The sequence below is a fragment of the Perognathus longimembris genome, chromosome 28 (genome assembly GCF_023159225.1).
Source record: "Perognathus longimembris pacificus isolate PPM17 chromosome 28, ASM2315922v1, whole genome shotgun sequence".
NCBI lineage: Eukaryota > Metazoa > Chordata > Mammalia > Rodentia > Heteromyidae > Perognathus > Perognathus longimembris.
In genome coordinates, this window is record NC_063188.1 from 26,514,842 (window position 1) to 26,536,097 (window position 21,256).

At 35.5% G+C, this 21,256-nt stretch overlaps 1 non-coding gene across 1 annotated transcript; it reads right to left on the reverse strand.

Moving 5' to 3' along the window:
• Positions 1-20,844: 20,844 nt before the first annotated feature.
• LOC125344366 lies at positions 20,845-20,947 on the reverse strand. Its single transcript, XR_007209500.1, has one exon. It is a non-coding gene; the product is annotated as a U6 spliceosomal RNA (small nuclear RNA).
• Between the last annotated feature and the right edge of the window lie 309 nt (positions 20,948-21,256).

The window sequence follows — 21,256 nt, forward strand, 5'->3', positions numbered from 1 at the left end:
AACGGTTGACTTTCTGTAATCCTACTGTTCAGAGAGAACTGAAAGGTCTCTGCTTGCACATTGAAATGGCAACATTGTGATTATTAAGTAAAATTATGTACAAAGAAAACCATTTTAAATATCTCCAAAGAATAACAAAATGTATACTGCATTTTAAAATAACTTAGGACTTCCATCCGATCACCTAAGATCTTTAGACTACTTAATCTTGAACTATGAAGTCAATAGGAAGGAACTGTAGAGGCAAGACTGATGAATAGGAAATCTACACACAAAAACTTGTACTTAGAAATTTGCACTTAAAATTAGATCATCCAAGTGCCAAATTTGTTTATTTGTTGTTACTAAAGATTGAACTCAGGGCTTTGGGCTTGTTAGACTGGCACTCTACCGCTGATCTATTCTTCTGATCCTGGAATCTTGTGGACATTTTCCTCTAGGATGGCCTAGAGCACAATATTTCTTTCCCAGCCTCCCACATATCTTGGAATGACAGACCCACATAACCCTGCATGGCTATGGGTTGAAAAAAGTCTTGTGAACTTTTCTCCCTAGACTAGTTTTAAACTGTGATTTTACCAATCTCATCCTCCCAAGTACCTGGGATTACAAGTGTTAGCTTTAGCACCTGACTTGTTTCTGTTTAGTTTAGTATACATTTCTTAATAAGCCTCATTTACTAGTTTAGATGCAGAGAACTTGAAAGGGAAAGCATATGAGAGACATGTTGGGTGACAGTCGCACAGGCTGTGGACAGAAAGAAAAGAAAATGGGAAATGTAGAGAGAAATTAGAACTGTATTACAATGCAGTACAATAACTTTAGGTCATCAAGACAGCCTTGAATCTTTGAAAAAAGAATAATTTATGATCCATGTAATTTGAAATAGACAGTGGATAATACAGATTCTCTTTAGTATGTCTCAAATTTCTGAACTTGAAATGCAAGTTGCTATGCAAATATGAGTTTCACCTACAGATGATGCATTCCATCAATGGTTTATACATGAGTGAAGTTAAATTATTTTGGTAATTTTGTCAAGCCCTATCATGCTTGTGGTTACATTGAGAGGTAGAAAAGGTGTTATAAAGCACAGATCAATAAATAATAAGCAACCATGAGGATTTTTATTTATCATCACATACTCTAACACAATGTGTCTACACAGTGCACGATACAGGCAGGCAATCAAAATATTTCTTGAGTGGGGTGTGTGTATATGTATGTATGTATGTGTGTGTATGCGTATATCTCATAGACAAAAAAGGGATGTTGTAAAACCAAAGATGTTAGTATATTGTAGTGTGTTAAAATGTAGTAGAGAATCAACGATTGGCATAGATCAGACAACAAAATATGACTTGCATATAAAAGTATACATTAAATTTGCTCACATATCTGAAATGGGTGTCAGATGGTCTACATTGTTTCTGAGACTTCTCAGAAGTCAGGTAGTAGTCAGGTAACCAAGACATACCTTTCTCATGGGGATATTAGAAGTACAAACAGACAAGCAGAATTATCATGGCGTACTGTTTGTTCTACTTACAAAGCAAGTCACTTAGTCAAGCCCAAAGTAAACAGTAGGAAATTATATTCTACCTCTAATCAGTGAGACTATAATAGAAGTGATGATTAGGATTAATAATTTCATCTAACCTACTTAGAAACTGTTGAAAACAGGTTAAAATGGATTGTATAAGGTACACATGATAGTCTTGTGAGGCAATAATTCACTCTTCTCTTTTGTTTTAAACAATGATATCACACTGAGGTGCAAGACAGCTTCCAAAAACTATTATATTTGTATAGCTAGGTGCTGGTGGCTGATACCTGTAATCCTAGCTACTCAGGAGGCTGAGATCTGAGGATTGTGGTTTGAAGCCAGTTCAGGAAGAAAAGGCTCCATGAGACTCTCATCTCCAATAAACAACTCAAAAAATATGGAAGATCCACTGTGGCCCAAGTGGTAGAATGCTAACCTTCAGAATAAAGAGACTCAGAGACAGTACCCAGGCACCGAGTTTAAGCCTGAGGCCTGACAAAAATAAATTAAAAACTATTTATGTAAATTTAGCAATTTTCCTCAGAATCCATAATCTGCTAACTTTTTGACAAGGATTAAAATAGATAAATAATAGATCAGACATGAGGTGTCTACAATGATATTTTCTCTGCTCCTGATAAATAGCCATAGCAAAAATGTCACGGCACTTAAGGACATCAGTAACATTAAACAAATAACTGTTCAGCCTGTGATTATGTTTAATTTAACTTTAAAGTTCCATAGAGGATTAATATGCTCTCTTTCATGGAATTTTATAAAATAGAAACTACCTCTTTTATGAATTCAGTATATTGGGTTTGTATGCCCGTATCTGCTCCATTGGATAGTTAAGGAATGGTAAGGATGATTCATTATCCTGCTGTTTAAAATGTATCAGATTTGATATATTACCTGATACTCTTCAGTGCATTATTGTGAATTAGCACTTTGAGAGAAGTCAAAATATTTTCTACCATGTTGTTGAATTATACTTAGTTATGTAGATGAGTAGCTTAGATTACTTCATAGTTGAATTCCTCTAAATTTCTCAGTAAAATAACTGAAAACACATATAGCAATTGTTATTAGCATTTCTGCCACAAAATTGATTATTGGCATCTTCTCCTTGTATTCTGTAAGAGGATGAATTATCTTACATATCAAAATACAATAGAATGTAATGATCACTAGGCTTTTTTATATAGAATCTATAGAGGTATTCTACTGGATTGATGAAATCACGGAGAACATGCAAAATATTTCAATTCATATTAGCATGTGCTAATTACACAGAGATATTGTTATGGCATTTACAAGTATATTACTTTTTCTTATCTTTCTTTCTCTGAATAATGTCTATAGCTGTTATCAGATTATTTAGAAAGACCAAGACACAAAGGACACTGAAAATATTTCTGAATATATAGTTAGGTTCAGGTCTTGGTAATCCCATTTTAAAGAGCAATGACCAAATGAGAATTTGTCTGGATATTGGATATTAAACTTCTGAAAATGGAGCAACATATAGCATACTTAAAAGAATTGTGAAAGTTCAGTTAGAAGAAAGGAAGACTAATTAAAAGATGTAGCTGTGTTCCACTCTTCAAAGGACAGTTACATAGGGAAGCACTTTCCCCACATTGTTCTTAAACAGAGTAAGACATGCTGTACGGCTGCAGGTTTCAACGTAAGCCTAGGGACATTTGTGATGGTATGAACTTTTCAGTATTGTAATTGGTAGCTCATTGTTTGTCTTCACAATTTTTCTGCAAGGAAAAGTAATGTAACTGTCATTGAATTGCGATTAGAAAATGCAATAGGGAAACATTGGTGTTCTTATTTGACAAATAAAGCTTTTTAACCAAAATGCTTCCATTACATTCGTGGGGACTTAAGTTTTGAGGATGATGAAAGATATAATAACAAATGGAGTGTGGATGTGTAGTTTTAATTTGGGGAGCTGCTATTTTTATCTGTGAAACCATAATATCTAAGTACAAGGAGCTATTTAATTATTATTATCTGTTTTCCTCTCCCATTTTAGAAATGAGGAAATTTAGATATCTAGAGTTTGTATTATAGTCAAGGTTGCAAATGAGTAGTGAACCACTCCTCTAAGTCTAGTGCTTTTGTTGGTATATGAAGCTGTCTCCTTTACCCTCATCTATGTTAGGGTCAAATAATTCTATCAACTGGGAATTCAGTGAGATTGTGTATGTAAACTAACACTATGAAATGTTACCATTATTACTAATATTTAGTATTGATTTAAATACTATCTAAATATTTAATAATAAGCCTTAACCAAATATTGAAATACAGTTACATAATAAAAATAGAAAATTATAAGAAGGAAACAAAGTGGACTGGAATTGAAAAAGATGAAGATATTCTCAAACCACTTCTTTACAAGAAATCAGGTCTTTTCCATTCCCACCATGTTTTATACACTATGTTTTCTTTCTCTTTTATAGTAATATTTATAATAATGCACATGGAAAATTATATACAATGATTTTTACCTATAACTGCTTGCAAATACTGATATAGAATTGATGTAAGGGAGGTATCCTGTCAATGTCTAAATCTAAATATTACATCTCTGTGTCATACTCTGTGAATTTTTTAATCTTAAGAAGTTAAAACTTGGAGGAAGGACCCTGGTGTCCTTAACTGTTACAATCCTATTGTCTGGGACCGGGGATATAGCTCAGTGGTGGAGCCTGTGTGTGTGGTCTTTACGTATCTATACACACATTTGTATGTATTTATAGTTTATTGTTCTTAAGTAGTTGTAAAAAGGTGTTTCAATTCAACATGTCAGTGTATAAGTACAATACATCTGTATGAGTGGCTCCCTAGGCAGGGTTTGTTTCCACTGTGACACTCAGACTAGTCTCCAATTGGAAATTTAAAGAGAAAGAAGTTAAAAATTAAGGGATGTGACAGAGTCTTGGCATTATAAAAATTCAGGATCTGACTATGGCATCTGATGATATATTAGTTGGTATTTTAGATAAAATGTATAGTTCTTAGGAATTCCTGCCTAAATCGAATAGACTGATCTGAAATAAAACGTATTTAAAGCAGATTATTTGTGGATTAAATGGTGGCTTAACATCACTGACTCACTATCATTTAACTGGCAACTTAAAAAAAAACTAACACATTTTGTACAGTACTTTGCAAGTTTCCAAATAGCTTTGCCACCTCTGAGCTCACTTGAAGAACTTTTGTTAAGAAAACTTGAAAATAAAAAATCAAGACACCATGTAATAGGTGTTTTATGGATTAAAATGATTCCTGGTGACTTTTAATCTTTTTCTATGCTTGTGAGATTGGTGGAAAGAAGACAAACAGGGTGGTTCTTAGAGCAAAAAGCGAGTCATGGGCCCATGCCTGTGATTCTAGATACTCAGAAGGCTGTTACTTCGAGGATCATGGTTCAAAACCAGCCCAGGGAGGAAAGTCTCTGAGACTCCATGTCCAATTATTCAGTAAAATGCTAGACAGGGGGTGTAAGTCAAGTAATGTAGCATCAGCCTTGACTAAGAAACTCAAGTAAAAGCTCAAGACCCTCAGTTTAATCCCACATTTCCTTCCCCCAAATAAAACTCAGACAAGAAATCAAAAGGCTCAAACTAGACTATTGAAGAAGAGAAGGTTCTAGAAGGTATTTTTAAAGGAAATCTTGATATCAGATGATAACTGAATAAAGAGCAGTCAGAGTCAGAAACAGGAATTTAGAATAAAGCCAATGTTTCCAACTAGTAGCTGCTGTTATTCTTATGTCTTATTATTACTTATTTCTTATTCCTCCACTCATAAGGAGAGTAAAGATTCATTTTTGCAGCAACACACAAAGCAGTATGCATAATCTCATGGATGAAAGTAGGGAAGCTCAGATCATAGTGGATCAAGATACCACTTGTTAGTTTTGACTGTCAATCTTTCTGTCACTTTTGGAATGGTATACTTTGGCTGGTCTCTTTTCCAAGCCCCTCTTTTGTAAATACTGAGACATTGTACTCTCCTATTACTCAAAGTGTGGCCACTAAAGTCCAATTCAGTATCCCAGAAGGTCTTTCTTACTTTTTACTTGAGGAACTAGCTGTACTTTTCTTCTGTGAAACTCAATTCTATGTCTGTCATGTTTAAAGATAGAGGAAACTGCTTTTGGGCATATTAATCTTAATGAATAGTAGGAACACCCCAGGCATCTCATATCTTCTTTTTTCCTATACCCTTTATACTGAATCACAGTTCAACTTCTTTCTGAGGGATCCCTCACAGAGAACAATCTCAGCGGCTTGCAGATCCTAGGTTGATTTCAATGAGTTAATGAGGCAATGCGAAGTATGCAAATAGAAGGGGAATTTTGTTATCCTCAGGTGACTTCTTATCTTTAATACTCCCCTTTATGAAGGCCTATTCATTATTCCCTCTATGTCAATGATTATTAAACTTTGACAAGTGGCAGTCATGCGTAACCAGGGATAGGACTATTCTAGAACCAATCCTTTCCTACTCAAAAACATACATTTGAATGGAAGTGAACACAAACTCTGCAATTACAGAGACTTTAATTATTTTTAATTCCTGTTAAAAGTAAAATGGTCTATGTCTACTTACTCTAAAAGGGCATTTTGGGGGCCAGCACTGGTGGTTTGAACTTGGGGTCTAGGCACTATCCCTTAGCTTTTTTCATTCAAGACTGGAACTCTGCCAATTGAGCCACATTCGATTTTCAGCCTTTACTGCTTAGAGATAAGTCTCATGGATTATGTTATCCTGGCTGGCTTCAAACTTTTATCTTCAGATCTCAGCCCCCTGAGTAGCTAGAATTACAGATGCAATCCGCTAGCACCTGGCCTTAGTTTATTATTAACAAATATACTACTTATACCTGTTCTATACAGCACTTTTGTAGCTATAAGGTTCTGAAGTATCACTAAGTGTTGAAGCTTTTGTGTTTGATTTCTTCATTCTTCCAGACTTCTGGATTTCATATTCAAATGTAATGATCTCACCTTGACTTTTCTTTTTTTAGCCAGTCCTGGGGCTTGAACTCGGGGCTTGAGCACTGTCCCTGGATCATGGTCTTGAAGCTAATTTTATCTAATGTTTTCAGTGTACTTTCATTTTTACTATAACCTATCACATGAAGTCAGATGTGGAATTTTCTATCATGATGTTATATCAATGCACAGATTTTAAGGTTTTCAGAGTAGTTATTCTACAAGTGTATACGACTTCTATTAGGTATGAACTTACATGTATGATGCAGCCTATAACAGCTCAATGGGATCATCACAGGGAGAGATCATTATCATCTGAGAGTTTTAAAGTTTGTTAATGAGCTATTCTTTAAAACAATAGTGCATACTACTGGTCATATGAAATTTCATTATGACACTTTCATACATATATAAGGTAATTTGATCATTCTCACTCTCCCATTACCTACTCTTCCTCCCCTTCCTGCTAGTTGTCTTCCTATTCCCTATAAGTCTCTTTTACTTTCATGTTTCTTTTCCAGATTTCATATATGAGAGAAAATATGTACTGTTTCTTATTGCAACTACACTATAATGGAACACAGGTTTCCATTATCTCTAATTTATAGAAGAAAGTGAGTCTTATTGAGGTCAGCAAACTTGCCAGTGGTCACAAAAATGCTAAATATTTTCCTAAGCACTGGGCCTCCCATTTGACTCCAGAGCTAGGGCTTATTTTCTTTACTACAGGAAGGTAGCTGCCTGAAAGTAGGAGCAGTAGTGTTTGAGATGGATCTTGAAAGCCAGATAGGGCTTCAATAGGAAGAGGGAAAAGGAAGAGAATTTCTAAAGAGGAAAGCAAAATGAACAAGTATGCTGAGGCTGACAATCGTTGGTTATCATGAGGTCACATGGAGTCATGATTTCAATGAAGAATCAGAGTTAAGAACAGGAACATAAAGTTGAAACACAGAGACAGTTGATGCTTAGAAGTCACATGAAGTTTATGTTTGCTGATATCAGGTTTGAGCTAGAGCAGTGTCAAAATTAGAAGTCTTTATTAAGTAAAATAAATTACACAAAACTTTAAATGATTCTACAAATTCAATGCAAAGGAGATGTATACATGAAAATTTAGGGATTTCTTTTTTTGCCAGTCCCAGAGTTTGAACTCTGAGCCTAAGTGCTGTCCCTGAGCTTTTCTGCTGAAGGCTAGTGCTCTACCACTTGAGCCAAGGCTCCACTTCTAGCTTTTTTGTGGTTAATTAGAAATGAGAGACTCACAGACTTTTCTATTTGGGCTGGCTTCAAAGCATGATCCTCAGATCTCAGCCTACTAAGTAGCTAGGATAACAGGCATGAACCATAGGCACCTCGCTATTTAGAGATTTTTTTTCAGGAAAAAGAAAGTTATTTTTTTCCTTTGGATTGTGGGCAACTAGATAGAGGGATATAGCACTGCTGCTCTGCTGCTGCCACTGCTATTGCCTAGGGATATTTTTGAGGGGAAAAAGTAAGGTCAGATAATTCTGTGAGATACAAAATGGAGAGTCTTCCAAAGACTCATCTTATTTTGGGGAATGTAAATATCTAATAGAGTTCCACTATATATTGAGTTGATGAATGAATGATTTACTTATTAACACACAAAGCTCTTTAATGACAGAATCTTTGTCATTTCTTTGTATCAAGGGGTTTTCAGAGAACTTGGCAGATGATGGTACTGAAGATATATATATATACACACATTCCTGTAATATCATCCTTTCTGAAAATTTTGATTAAGAAAAAGCTGACTTTAAATCCTATCCTTGGTGAAGATGGGAATATGGCCTAGTGGTAAAGTATTTCCCGTGTATACATGAAGCCCTGGGTTCGACTCCTCAGCACCACATATATAGAAAAAGCCGGAAGTGGCGCTGTGGCTCAAGTAGTAGGATGCTATCCTTGAACAAAAAGAAGCCAAGGACAGTGCTCAGGCCCTGAGTTCAAGCCCCAAGACAGGCAAAAACCAAGAAATAAATCCTACTCTTAGACCTTTATGAGATTTATTTATTTATGTATGTATCTATCTATCTATTTGTTTATTTATTTAGTGTTGTATTGAAGTCAGCATATTAACGTGCCCTATCACTTGATTCATCCCTCCCTGCCCCCACCCCCCAGTCCTTTTTGCTTTAGTGTTATTTTTCAGTAAGTCTCAATGTTTTGCCTAAGTGGCCTTGGACAATGATCCTTCTACCTCTGCTTTCTGAGATTTCAAACATGTACCACCATGTCTGTGTTTTTGTGTATATATGACCTTAGCAATGTATATGCTCATTTATTCATTCTTAATTTGATCAATGCCTTTTGATGTTTATTAACTCTTTGCTATGTAAAATGAATATATTGTACCAGCCAGTTAAAATACAATCACAAACAAGGCAGGTAACATCCTATTTTCTTGGAACATTCAATCTGATGAAGGCAACAGACAGTAAACAAACATAAAAATGATAATAAAAAATAAAATTAGAATATATATGGAATATATGTTGTAAGGTCTACAAGCCAGGGGCTAAGAAAGAAAATAATGGGTAAAGACATTAAAGGAAATAATTTAGATTAAAAAAATTAGAGTTAGTCAAAAGGCAGAGAAAATGAGGTATGCCATGGGCCTGAAACAAGATGTTTTGTGTACTTCAAAATCTGAGACACACAAATGTGGCTGGAATTCAATGCCTATGGAGGAATGCTGGTATTGAATCTAGCAAGACAAAAATCCCTAAATGCTGCTTTGACCTAGTTATCCCTTTTCTATAAGAAACAAAGTCCAAGATAATCTACTATTAGTATTAAGAAAAATTGGGTTGAAATTCATGCTGTAGCCTAAAAGAGCTACTATCTCTTCAAGTCAAATCTAATTCTGGAGATCTGATAGCCTCTGGCACCCCATGCTTAGGGAATTTGAGATAATGAGGTACAGCAAAAGAAATCACTGTGTCTAGGATTTGAGAGGATCTTGGCTAGTAGCATTGCCAATGTAGAACACACATGAATATAACCTTTTTAGGCAGATATCATACCTCTGACAAATTGTGTTCTCATAGTGTCATATATACTAAGTAAACAAAACAATAAGGCTTTTGAAAGATAGACGAGCATGAGATCTAGGAGAGAAATCAAAACCTTTTTATCCATCCATTTTTCAACATATCTGAGCCCGTTTCTTCCTTTCTAACATAAGTAGACTTATAGCAACTATTGCAAATAATTAGTGTGTACATAAATTAAGATAATGTGTGTATAGCCATTTATAGTATCTCTCACTTAATTAGCTATTCTTAGATGATTAGGAGTGGAGTTTAAAACTCTGGGAGCACTTTAGAACATTATCATGCACAAAATATTCTTTTAAAGTTATCAGTTTTTTACTCCTTCCAGTGAACTGGTAAAAATACATACTTTGTGACTGAGATGTTTGAAAAATTTACTTAATTCAAAAGTGATAAATGAGTGACTGCATTTCATTGCCCCTAACTCGTCATGAATTTTATTTGGAAAAAAATACAGAAGAGGAGGGAAGATTTCCTTCTATACTGTTCATTCCTACCCTGTGAAGCCCTGGCAACCAGCCTGGGGTTTTAAATTTGTCCATAGGGTCAGGAGTGAGGAGATTCATCTGTCATGATGCATGTCCATAAGTACAAGGAACACAAAAAGATTCTAGAAGAGCTGCAAGAGAATCAGATCTGATTGGGAAAAAACAGTTACAAAAGTGATGCTGAATTTGGTAGAATATATGAAATTGCAAATATGTGCTTTAGTGGTATTTGTGAGTGAATGAGTATGAATGAATATGATTGTGAATGCATGATTTTTGTGTGAGGGATCACATCAAAGAGTATCTATATGTATATTATGTGGGTGCCCAAGCTTAAGTTAAGTAAGTGCAAGTGTGAGTGAGTGTGAGAGTCTGTGTGCATTCGTAAGCAAGTATGTGTGAGACATATATGATTAATGAGAGCGAAGAAGAAAGACAGAAACAAACAGAGGGGCTCTCAAGCTTCCTTTTTCTTCCAATCCATGAATCTACTCCTCATTTGCTTTCTAAACCAGGTTCTAACAGGGACTAAGACTGTATTGAATCAGCCTCTTTGTTGGATGACATATATTCCCTTTGCCAAGGATAAGTCATTTTTGTTAAACTATAAATTGGGTCATTCATTAGTATGGAAATCAGGTTTTTTAGGACTAAGAACAGCTTATGTATAAATACTCATTTCCTTCAGCTCTGAACAAAGAAACGATTGAGGCTTAAATGTAGTCAGAATCATCAGTAGCATATAGCAAAGTGGTTGATGGTCTATCCTCACAAGACTTTGCTACTGGTGCACATTGAGTTGAGGAGAAACACTTTATGAGATGCCAAAAAAGCCATTGAAATAAGGATCCACACCTCTGTTTTTTTGTGTGTAGCCAACAACAATATAACTCCTTCACAGTTGGATACTTCTCTTCATCTCTATTTTGGCTGCCTGAAAAGCTGCTATACTTGGTAGAAATGAGCATGGAGGAGTGGAGGTGGAATTTACTCTCAGCACCTAACACACATAAAGCTGGCTCAAATATAGATCATCTTTTGCTTATAGACTTTTAATTTTCTTTTAAAAATCATTACTATATCTAGGATTCTTTCATACAGAACACCCTACTAGATAATTCAGATTAACCAAAAGCTAATAAGCAGTGTTGAGAAAAAAAACAGCTTTTATTTTCATTGTGATTTCAGGTGAATATAAAGCCTACTAATATGTCTGACAGATTCTTGTTCTCTTGGACAACCACACTAGAAGAGTGTACCATCTATGTTCTTATATCAGCCAGTGATTTTGTTGATAAACCAAGTCTCTGCTCTGATATATACATTCCAGATCTGGTCAAGACATCTATGATTTACTGCTTAAAAGAAAGAGAGTGGAAAGACCCCATTCTTTCCACTAGGACTGAATTGATGAGTATTGGCAACTAGCAAAAGGACTGGCACTGATTTATTCAGCACATGTATAAATTAGTTGTTAGCCATTTGTGGCTTAGAATTATCTAGGTGAAACAAAATCTAGGAAGATATCACCCCAAATATATTTCACATGAATATTTAATTATCACCAATGCATAATTATATTTAACATCAAACCACTTTGTTAACAATTTCAACGTTCAGGCTTTTAAAAATAACTAGAGAAATTTAAGCTCCTGGAAAATGCAACAAAGATCCAAAAATACTGATAGCCAAAGTTCATGACTCTTTCATCTCTACCAAACTTTAGAAAAACAGATTGAAAAGTAAACCATGCAGTCATATTTGGAAAAGATACTTTCTAACCTAGGCTGTAGTGTCCACAGCCTAGCTATACTAGGGCAATGGGGGTAGATTTCATAGAAGCCAAAAAAGCTAGGCAGAGGGCACTGTGAAGAACACAATGCTTGTTGAAAATTGCTAACCCAGAAGCAAATAGGGAAAATAAGCTTACCAACAAGTCAAGCTATTAGAGACAGTAGGAATTTACTAACAGAGATATCGAAGCGGTAAGAGTGCCTCTGTCTTGTGACTTCCTCAGGAAGTCCTAGGTTGAATTCACAGCACCTTTCTTTCATGGTGCTTCTCTTCTAAGTTCAAGCAAAACTTTCTCTGTCCATGGTTTAAGAGGCCATTTTATCCTCTTTTATTATTATTTTTTTCTGAATAATTATTTATTTAACTGTCAAAGCGATGTACAGAGGGGTTACAGTTTTATCCGTAAGGCAGTGGGTACATTTCTTGTACAATTTGTTGCCTCCTCCCTGTTCCCCCCCCTTCCCCTCTTCCCCCATGAGTTGTTCAGTTGGTTTACACCAAATGGTTTTGTAAGTATTGCTTTTGGAGGCATTGATCTTTTTTCCTTTGTTTCTCGATTTTGATATTCCCTTTCCTTTCCCTAGTTCTAATACAAGTACATACAGTATCCCGGATACTCAGATGAGACACAGTGATAGCATGGGGACAACCACAGGAAGCGGCTACAAGAGGAACAACAGCCAAAGAAAGCTCCGGTTTCACATGGCATGGTGAAAATAATTACAACAGTGATATCACACTCGTTTCTATAACATGGAGTTCATTTCACTTAGCATCATCTTATCTGTTCATATAGAATCCCATGGTAGCAGGGTTGACCAAGAACACAGTAGTTCTTCAGCCTGGCAAATGAGAGGAGGGTACAGAGAGAGAGAGAGAGGAAGAAAATAGTGTGAGAGGAAGGAGATAAGGAGGGTAAGCAAATGGATGAGAGAAGAGGGGACTGAGGGAGAGAGAAGAGAACCAGGAAGTGACCAGGGATAAGATTCCTTAAGCATTCAAGCTCAGTGACCTACTTCCTCCAATGAAGTCGCACTTTATAAAGCTTCTACAACCATGTAAAATAGCACTACTACTACCAGCTGGGGGCCAAACATTCAACTTAGGAACCTATGGGAGATATTTCATATTCAGACATAACAACCATTGTCTTTAATTTTCTCACTGCATTGTGCTAACTGATGCATTCTAGTAACTAAGTCTTTATTGCATAACACTAGGCTGCTAAGAAAAAATTACTTACATACACTAGTATGTAACCCTAGGCTGCTAAGAAAAAATTACTTACATACACTAGTATGTAAGTAATGACTTTTAGCACACCACTTTCTGTGTAGATTATTGTAATAGCCCTTTAATGCCAATATTTCTACCACAGTCTCTATTACTAGAAGACTTTTTTCTACAATGTAATTCTGATCATATCATTCTGAGTTTAAAGTCATGGAATTACTCATCATTTGGGAGACAAATTGTCGATATGTTAAGCTCTGTAAGGGTTATCTCTCTAGCTTTGTCTTTTACTGCTGTTCATATAAAAATATATCAAACCAGTAATTCTACCATTCATTTTTTATACCATGCTTTCCCACACTTCCATATCTTATGCACATCTCATTTGTTTTCCTGTCATATCACGTCCATTGTTCTTCCTATGTTCTACTCATCCTTCAAGGCACATTCAAATATCATCTTGGAAAGAAGTCTCTGTTGCATTCATTTCTTCTTCTCAACCAATTCGTTGGTGTTTTCTTTCACTGGAAAGTATTATCACTCATCAAATCACATAGATTTCATGATTATGAGCACCAAAGTCTTACCCATTCTCATCTTACTTTCCTTTCTCCTGACTTGTAAAGGGCAGCTAGCACATTAAAGGCATTTATTATGTGTTTAAATAAATGGATTTAATTCTAAATGAGATGATATAGGCAATCTTGTTTGGAACTATTAATCAGTTGGATTAAATCCACAAGACTGATTTCAGTTAATGATCTGTTTGTAATTAATAGTTACTGTGATTCATAACCCGATGAAATTTAAGCTTTTCCTCCAAGATTATATTCAGTTATATTCTTTATACTTAGAAAATACCAAATGTTTATGAGAGGTAGAAACAAACTAAAAATGCTTATTGTATACCTTTGTAATATTCTTTGGTCTTTTGGCATAATAAAAATATTTAACTAGATAATCATTCTACCATCTGGTGACTCAAGTAGTATAGAAAATACACAAGGTGGAATACCTTGTGTGGAAAAAAATCAGTAGAATTATTCTTGTTTTTTGCTTATACCTTTTATGTATACCAATGTAATTGTTTTACTAATTAAATGCTCTAATTTCCTTTATCATGACAAGATTTTTGTCTTTATATTGGCTTCATGTCTTAAAGTACTTGAATATGATACATAGAGGAGCTGTATTTGAAATATGTTTGTACTCTAGGAATCTGTGCCTTCAAATTGTAGAGTATAAAATTGAGAGAAGCTATGAAGCCTATATGAAGTTGCTGTGACATTTACCACTCTTATTCAGTATATTAAATACACCCTATCCCCAAATCTAAGGCATTAAACTTGTTTATTTTACTTATACAAATGCTTACACTTCTGTTAAATGTTGAGCACTGTTATACTTTAGAGTTATTTAAACAGTTTTTTGTTGAACATAGTTTTATTACCTAAAATTAAATTTAATCTCAAGTATTGGGTTATACATCTAACTCAATTATTTGTATTCTAGGAAAGAATGATGGAGTTTCTCTTACTGTGTTAATTACCAAAGACACTCTTCATTGAGAATGCTTTCCTTATTGAGGATTGGTTCCTTCTTTGTATGTAGGTATGAAATACTTCTACAGCTAAGTGACTTTCAGTGACTTTGCTGAGCACAGGTACTCCTCTAGCTTCTAACAGTTCACAGCCTATATTCAGTGAATTCCTCGTATGCTAAGTTTTCTGGAATGATCCACTCATAGGTAGGATGTATGTTATTGACATTATTCAAAGGAGAGTATGGTCACTGTTATTAACAACACTTCTGTGAAAATCAGAGTGCTCTCACTAGTATTACATATTAACAAGTTAGAAAAAAAGGTAGATAAGGCTACAGTGGCAGTTCAAGTACCATGGATGTCTTAAAAATATCAAAATGATAGAAAAATAACATGAAATTGCATAGTAGTCTTACTCCCCTTATATTACTTCATATTAAGCCTTGAATAATTGCTTTGAGAGAGAATCTAGTAATTATTTGGTCTAAGCTCTCACTTTACACAGGGGCTTGCCCAAGAGGCAGTTAGTGGCAGAACCAGAACTATTCTGGTGTCTTCCATGCTAATGTAGTTATTTTTAAAATCATACTTTGCTACGTTTTGTATTTTTTTCTACTGCAAATATGTTAACAAGAATGAAACCGTTGGAATTAAATACAAAGTTACTTTCTATTTTAAAATATCATTGATATTTCTTCACCCTACTTTGGGTGTACCCCATCTGTAATAGCTGAGGGAATTAGCTAGGAACATGCTTGGTTCTTAAGACAGTCTTGCTACTTTTCAAAAGGAATGATTTGGGAAATGCTTTTTACATGCTCAATAGAGTGTACAGCTCTGAGTTGTGAGAGAAACCTCTTTTGTACTGTATGAGAGCTCCTTTGTTGCTTTACACTGTAGACCTTTTTAATGGAAGGACGGGGGGAAGGAGGCTATTATGCTATTTTGCATTTACAATTCACAATTATGTCCTTGGTAGTGCTGAAAGAAATTTCACGATGGGATATTAGGAAGTGTTAGGCCTACTCAGACAATTATTTATCAGTCTATTTCAAGCCTTTCCTTGTTAAAAAAGTGATGGAATAAAAAATGAAATAGCATACAACGAGTTTGATGAAATCTTGTAAGTACTTTTGGTTGCTAGGGCAACATCTTCTTTTGTCTCTATTTAATGTGACTTCCCTTTTTGTGGCTTGACTTCTTGAAAGTAGATATTTATTTTTTAAAAGAAACAAAATTCCAGACTTATCTCAAAACAATAAGCTCTCACACTCCAACTCATTTTTCTTGAATAAAACCCAGATGAAGAATAGAGATTGTGTTTATGAGCAGAGATTGCTGAAGGCAAAATAGTAAAGTGGTCAAACTTTGGCTTTTGAAGCCTCTCTACTTTTTAATGCTTTTTTCCCCCTCTCTGTGTCTTGGGGCTTTTGGATACTCTGTATCATACCCTAAATATTTCCTCCATAACTGTACATCTCAACACAATGTGTACTCTACATTCTAATAAAAATTTCATTATCCTCTGCTCATACTTTCAGGCATTGATCAGTGTTTTACAAAGGGCCAGTGGCTGGAATGGTTTATTTAATATATGTTGATTTGTTTCAATTTTTTCCTCTTAGTTGAACATATGTGTTTTATTTTGTGGGCCAAAAGTGGTGGTATATATCTGTAATCCCAGCTATTTAGGAGATTAATGTAGGAGGATCATAATTCGAGGTCATCCGAGTAAACATTTAGTTCAACCCAATCTCAATAAGATGTTAGCATAGTGGTACATTCTCCTATTTCCTGATATCCAGAGACATCAGTAAGAAGATTGTAGTCTGAGGCCAGCCTAGGAAAAGCATGAGACCTTATCTTGAAAAGAGACCCTGTCTTGAAAAGAAAAAACTCAGGCAAATGAGGGCAGGGAGCACGGCTCAAGTGGTAGACTGCTTGTTAGGACTTGAGTTTAAACCCAATTACCATCACAAGTATTTCTATTTTGCTGTGCAATGCTTTATCCCTGACTTTCTCAATCATGGAACACTGTTGACATGTTAGGGGGATATCCTGTGCTTTACATGATGTATGACAGAAACTCTGTGTCTGTCCTCCACATACAAGGGCTCAATTTTGAACATGAAAAATACCTTTGTACATTGCTAAAATTCACTTGGGAAAGCAAATACATCCCCATTGAGAAACACTGCTTTATCCTAAGAGTGGAGAGAGAGAGAGAGAGAGAGAGAGAGAGAGAGAGAGAGAGAGAGAGAGAGAGAGAGAGAGAGAGAGAGAGAGAGAGAGGGAGAACGAGAGGGAGGGAGAGATTGAGATTGTTTATCACAGTTGAGTGAAATAAACCTCCTTAGAGGGCTGTGAGACTAGTCAGATAGTCAGTGACAACCATGACTGAGAAGTTACCATAGCCTGAGTTTGGGCAAGAGTCAATTGGGGAAAATCTCAACTATACATAATTTAGAGAAGATGTAAAATTTAACTAATTGTTTTTCCTGAGGCAGATTTTAATAGGTTTGATAATGCAGTTTCCATTAGAATTTCTAATGGAATGGATATGTAAAACGGGTGGGACAGGAGTGGGAAGCATTCAGTTATTAATGTCGAGCTTAATATAGTGGTTCTAAATTTGTTTTCTGCCTCCACATTGTGAAATTGACACCCATCAGCACCATCACTCTGCAGTGAGTTTTAAGCTTAGAGGGAAAATCAGAATGAGGGAAATTAGACAATCTCCCAGGGAACAATGCCATTTGAAAGGGTCCCCCGGGAATCCTGCTATATACCATGCCTCCTCCAAACAAACTCACTTGAGAATTACTGGAGTATTTTCAGCATTGGTGAGACAACACGCACACACACACAAATGCACACAGGCACAAATATATGTATAAACATCTGGAAAGTGAGTTTGTACTCACATGAGAGAGTATATATTATATATAAATCCTGAATAAAAGATTCTCTAATCACAGATTAATAGAAAGCAGCATCATTACTCTCTAGTTAGCTTCTTGATGGTGCTGTGCTTTTTAATGCACTGCTGATAAGTATAAATCCACTCACTGGGAGAAAGTTAACTGATGGGGATAGAGAGTTAAGGGAACAAAATAAGGAAGAAATTCTCACTCTCAATTAGAAATGAATATTAGATAATGGATTACTTTCATGCAGATGTGAATTTTGAATTGGTTGTTATAAAGCTTCCAGGGAGAATAGCAGATGAAATGGGAAGGGCAATATCTGGCAATGAAATTGGAAGAGTGCTTTTTTTAGGGAAAGACCAAGTTACTTACTGAGGTAAAGCAGACTGTCAGTAAGGCACCTGAAGTAATTTGTGTAGGCCAGCAACCTTAGAAAAATAGCAATTTCATGGAGCTTTGAAGAGACTTCTGGATACCTGGCACCCATACACAATCATCACTGTAAATATGTTTTGTGAGGTTGAATTCAAGTGCTTCTTTCCACAGAGGTAACTACATAGCTAACCATTCAAATGTACATTCAACATTGAGAGTAATGGGTTTGAAGAGGAAATCACTCTAGTCCATTTGAAAACTGGTGAAAGGGGTGACATTCATCAAGATATATTGTATTCATAAACTGCTTTGTTAAATGGCCCCTATTTGTAGAACTATTTAATTTTTAAAATAAGTTAAAAATAAAGTTTATATACTCTGGTTACAAACAAAGCAATATAGAAAGTCTTACATTGATTTGAATAAACTGAAATAAATATAAAATCCATTCAACATTTTTTAAAAATGGCAGTTTTCTTCCAGGTCCTTCTAATAACCCCTTGCTTTGTCAGTTGCCTAAGTATCATTCTGGTATACCTTATTCTACACAAACCCTGGTTCTAAATCATAGCTTGCTTTCAGTAGAAATGTTCCACATTTTGGTGATAGTACAGAGTAGAAATTAGGTTGAATCAGCCCTGTGATTGTGTAAATAAGTAATCCTAGGGCGGGGAAATTTTTATTTAATTTTATTTTTCTTATTCCAGAATTTTTACTGTAATATCTTACTAATTCTTTGTAGAGAATTTTTTTCCAATACAAGATCATAAGAATGATTTAGTGAAAATTAATTGGGTGGATTCACGTAATACTAAATGAAGTCATGAATTCTTGGCGAACATTTATACATCTGGACAAATTTTTGAAACGTAATCCTGAGAAGGCATACAGGTATATAATGAGCTTTGTGTAATCACCATACAAGAAACTACTAATTACTATGTGTCTTAATGCTAATTTAATTAACTCCATTCATGTTCTTAAAAAATTATTGTCTTTAAGTAGTTGTACAAAGGAGATGCCATTTAACAAAGCAGTTTATGAATGCAATACATCTTGATCAGTGTCACTCCCTTTAATAGTTTTACTCCCCTTCAACCCATTCCTTCCTTTACTTTTCTGGAAAAGTTTTACGGAAAGTACAATGAATTTTTAACTGCATTTTCTCCCCTTCCACCCTTCATTCATTTACCCCTCTCTCCTTTGGATGTAGCCATTTCCTGGTGTTGAATTTCTTGGACTATAACATAAACTTTCTAAAATATTTTATTATTTGAGCTCTCCATAGAGTACATTATATCTCAGTTAATTCATTGGTAACCACTAGCATACTACTCAACACATTTATTTAGAGATATATAGGTACATTTTATCTACCACAAATGAAGGAAACCATGCAACCTTTGTTTCTCTGGGTCTAGCTTACTTCACGTAACTATTTGTTCCCCAAGTCTTTCCATTTCTTTATGAATGTCAAAATATCATTCTCTCTGACAGAAGAATAACAATCCACTGTGTGTATATATAGCAGATTTTCTTGATCCATTTGTCCATTGAAGGGCATCTGGGCTGATTCCATACCTTGGCTACAGTGAATAGTGCTGAAATGAACATGGTTGTGCTAGTGGCTGTATAATAACCTTGTTTGTGATTTATGGGATAATTGTCCAGGAGTGGAATTGCTGGGTCATAGGGCAGTTCTATGTTTGGTTTTTTGAGGAACCTTTATACTGTATTCCAGAGTGGTTGAACAAGCTTACATTCCCACCAACAGTATAGTAGCATTCCCTTTTGGCCACATCCCCACCAACAGCTCTTATTAATAGTTTTCTTGATAATAGCCATTCTAACTGGGGTGAGGTGGAATCTCAGTGCTGTTTTGATTTGCATTTCCTTTATGGCCAGAAAGATTGAGCATTTCTTCATATGTTTGTTGGCCAATTTTGTTTATTCTGAAAAGCCTCTAAGTTATTAGTATATTTATTAATTAATTGGGTGTTGTTTCTCTTTTTTTTTTTTTTTTTTTTTGGCCAGTCCTGGGCCTTGGACTCAGGGCCTGAGCACTGTCCCTGGCTTCTTCCTGCTCAAGGCTAGCACTCTGCCACTTGAGCCACAGCGCCGCTTCTGGCCGTTTTCTGTATATGTGGTGCTGGGGAATCGAACCTAGGGCCTCGTGTATCCGAGGCAGGCACTCTTGCCACTAGGCTATATCCCCAGCCCTGGGTGTTGTTTCTCTGAAGGTTTAACTTTTTAAAATTTATTTTAAATTTATCTTTCCTTTATTGTCAGTGATGTACAGAAGGGTTGCAGTTTCATACGTAAGGCAGTGTGTACATTTCTTATCCAACTTGTTACCTCCTCCCTCATTTTCCTCTCATTCCGCCCTCCCCATCCCCCCCCATGATTTGTACAGTTGGTTTACACCATATAGTTTTGTAAGTATTGCTGCATTCGTTTGTTATCCTTTGTCTCTAGACTTTGATATTCCCTTTCCCTAGTTCATATATATATATATATATACATATGTATGTATGTATGTATGTATGTATGTATGTATATATATATATATATATACACAATACTCAGGGTACCAAAATCAGTTACAGTGACATCAGAGTTAAAACCATGGGAAACAAAGACAAAAGAAAAGGGCATAATTTCACATGGTATGTTGAAAATAACAACAACAATGCTAAACCGCTTGTTTCAATAACTTGGAGCTCATTTCGCTTAGCATCATCTTTATGTGTTCATAGCTATTGAGCTATTGTGATCTTCTGCTAGGATTATCCTAGATATGTACTAATTATTCCAAATAAGGGAAACCATAGAGTCTATGTTTCAAAAATATGGAACATTTCAGGAATTTGCCATCCTTGCACAGGGGCTATGTTAATCTTCTCTGCACTGTTCCAATTTTAGTGTGTGGGCTGCCAAAGTGAGCATGAAGGTTTAAATTTTGAGGATTTAATTTTTTGAACTGTAAGTACATTCTGGATATTAAACCCTTGAAAATTTTTATTTTTAATTGTGCTTTAAGTCAGTTCAATTCACAGGTCAGTGTATTTTTGGACAATTGGCAGGATCTCTACCCACATGGACTTTATAGTCTGTTAGGTAAAATAGACAATGAACTGTGATAGCTTTTACAGGAGGTACATTACAGATGATGCATCTTAAAATGTAGAATATTGCCAGGCTCCAGTGGCTCATGCCTATAATCCTAGCTACTCAGGAGGCTGAGATCTGAGGACT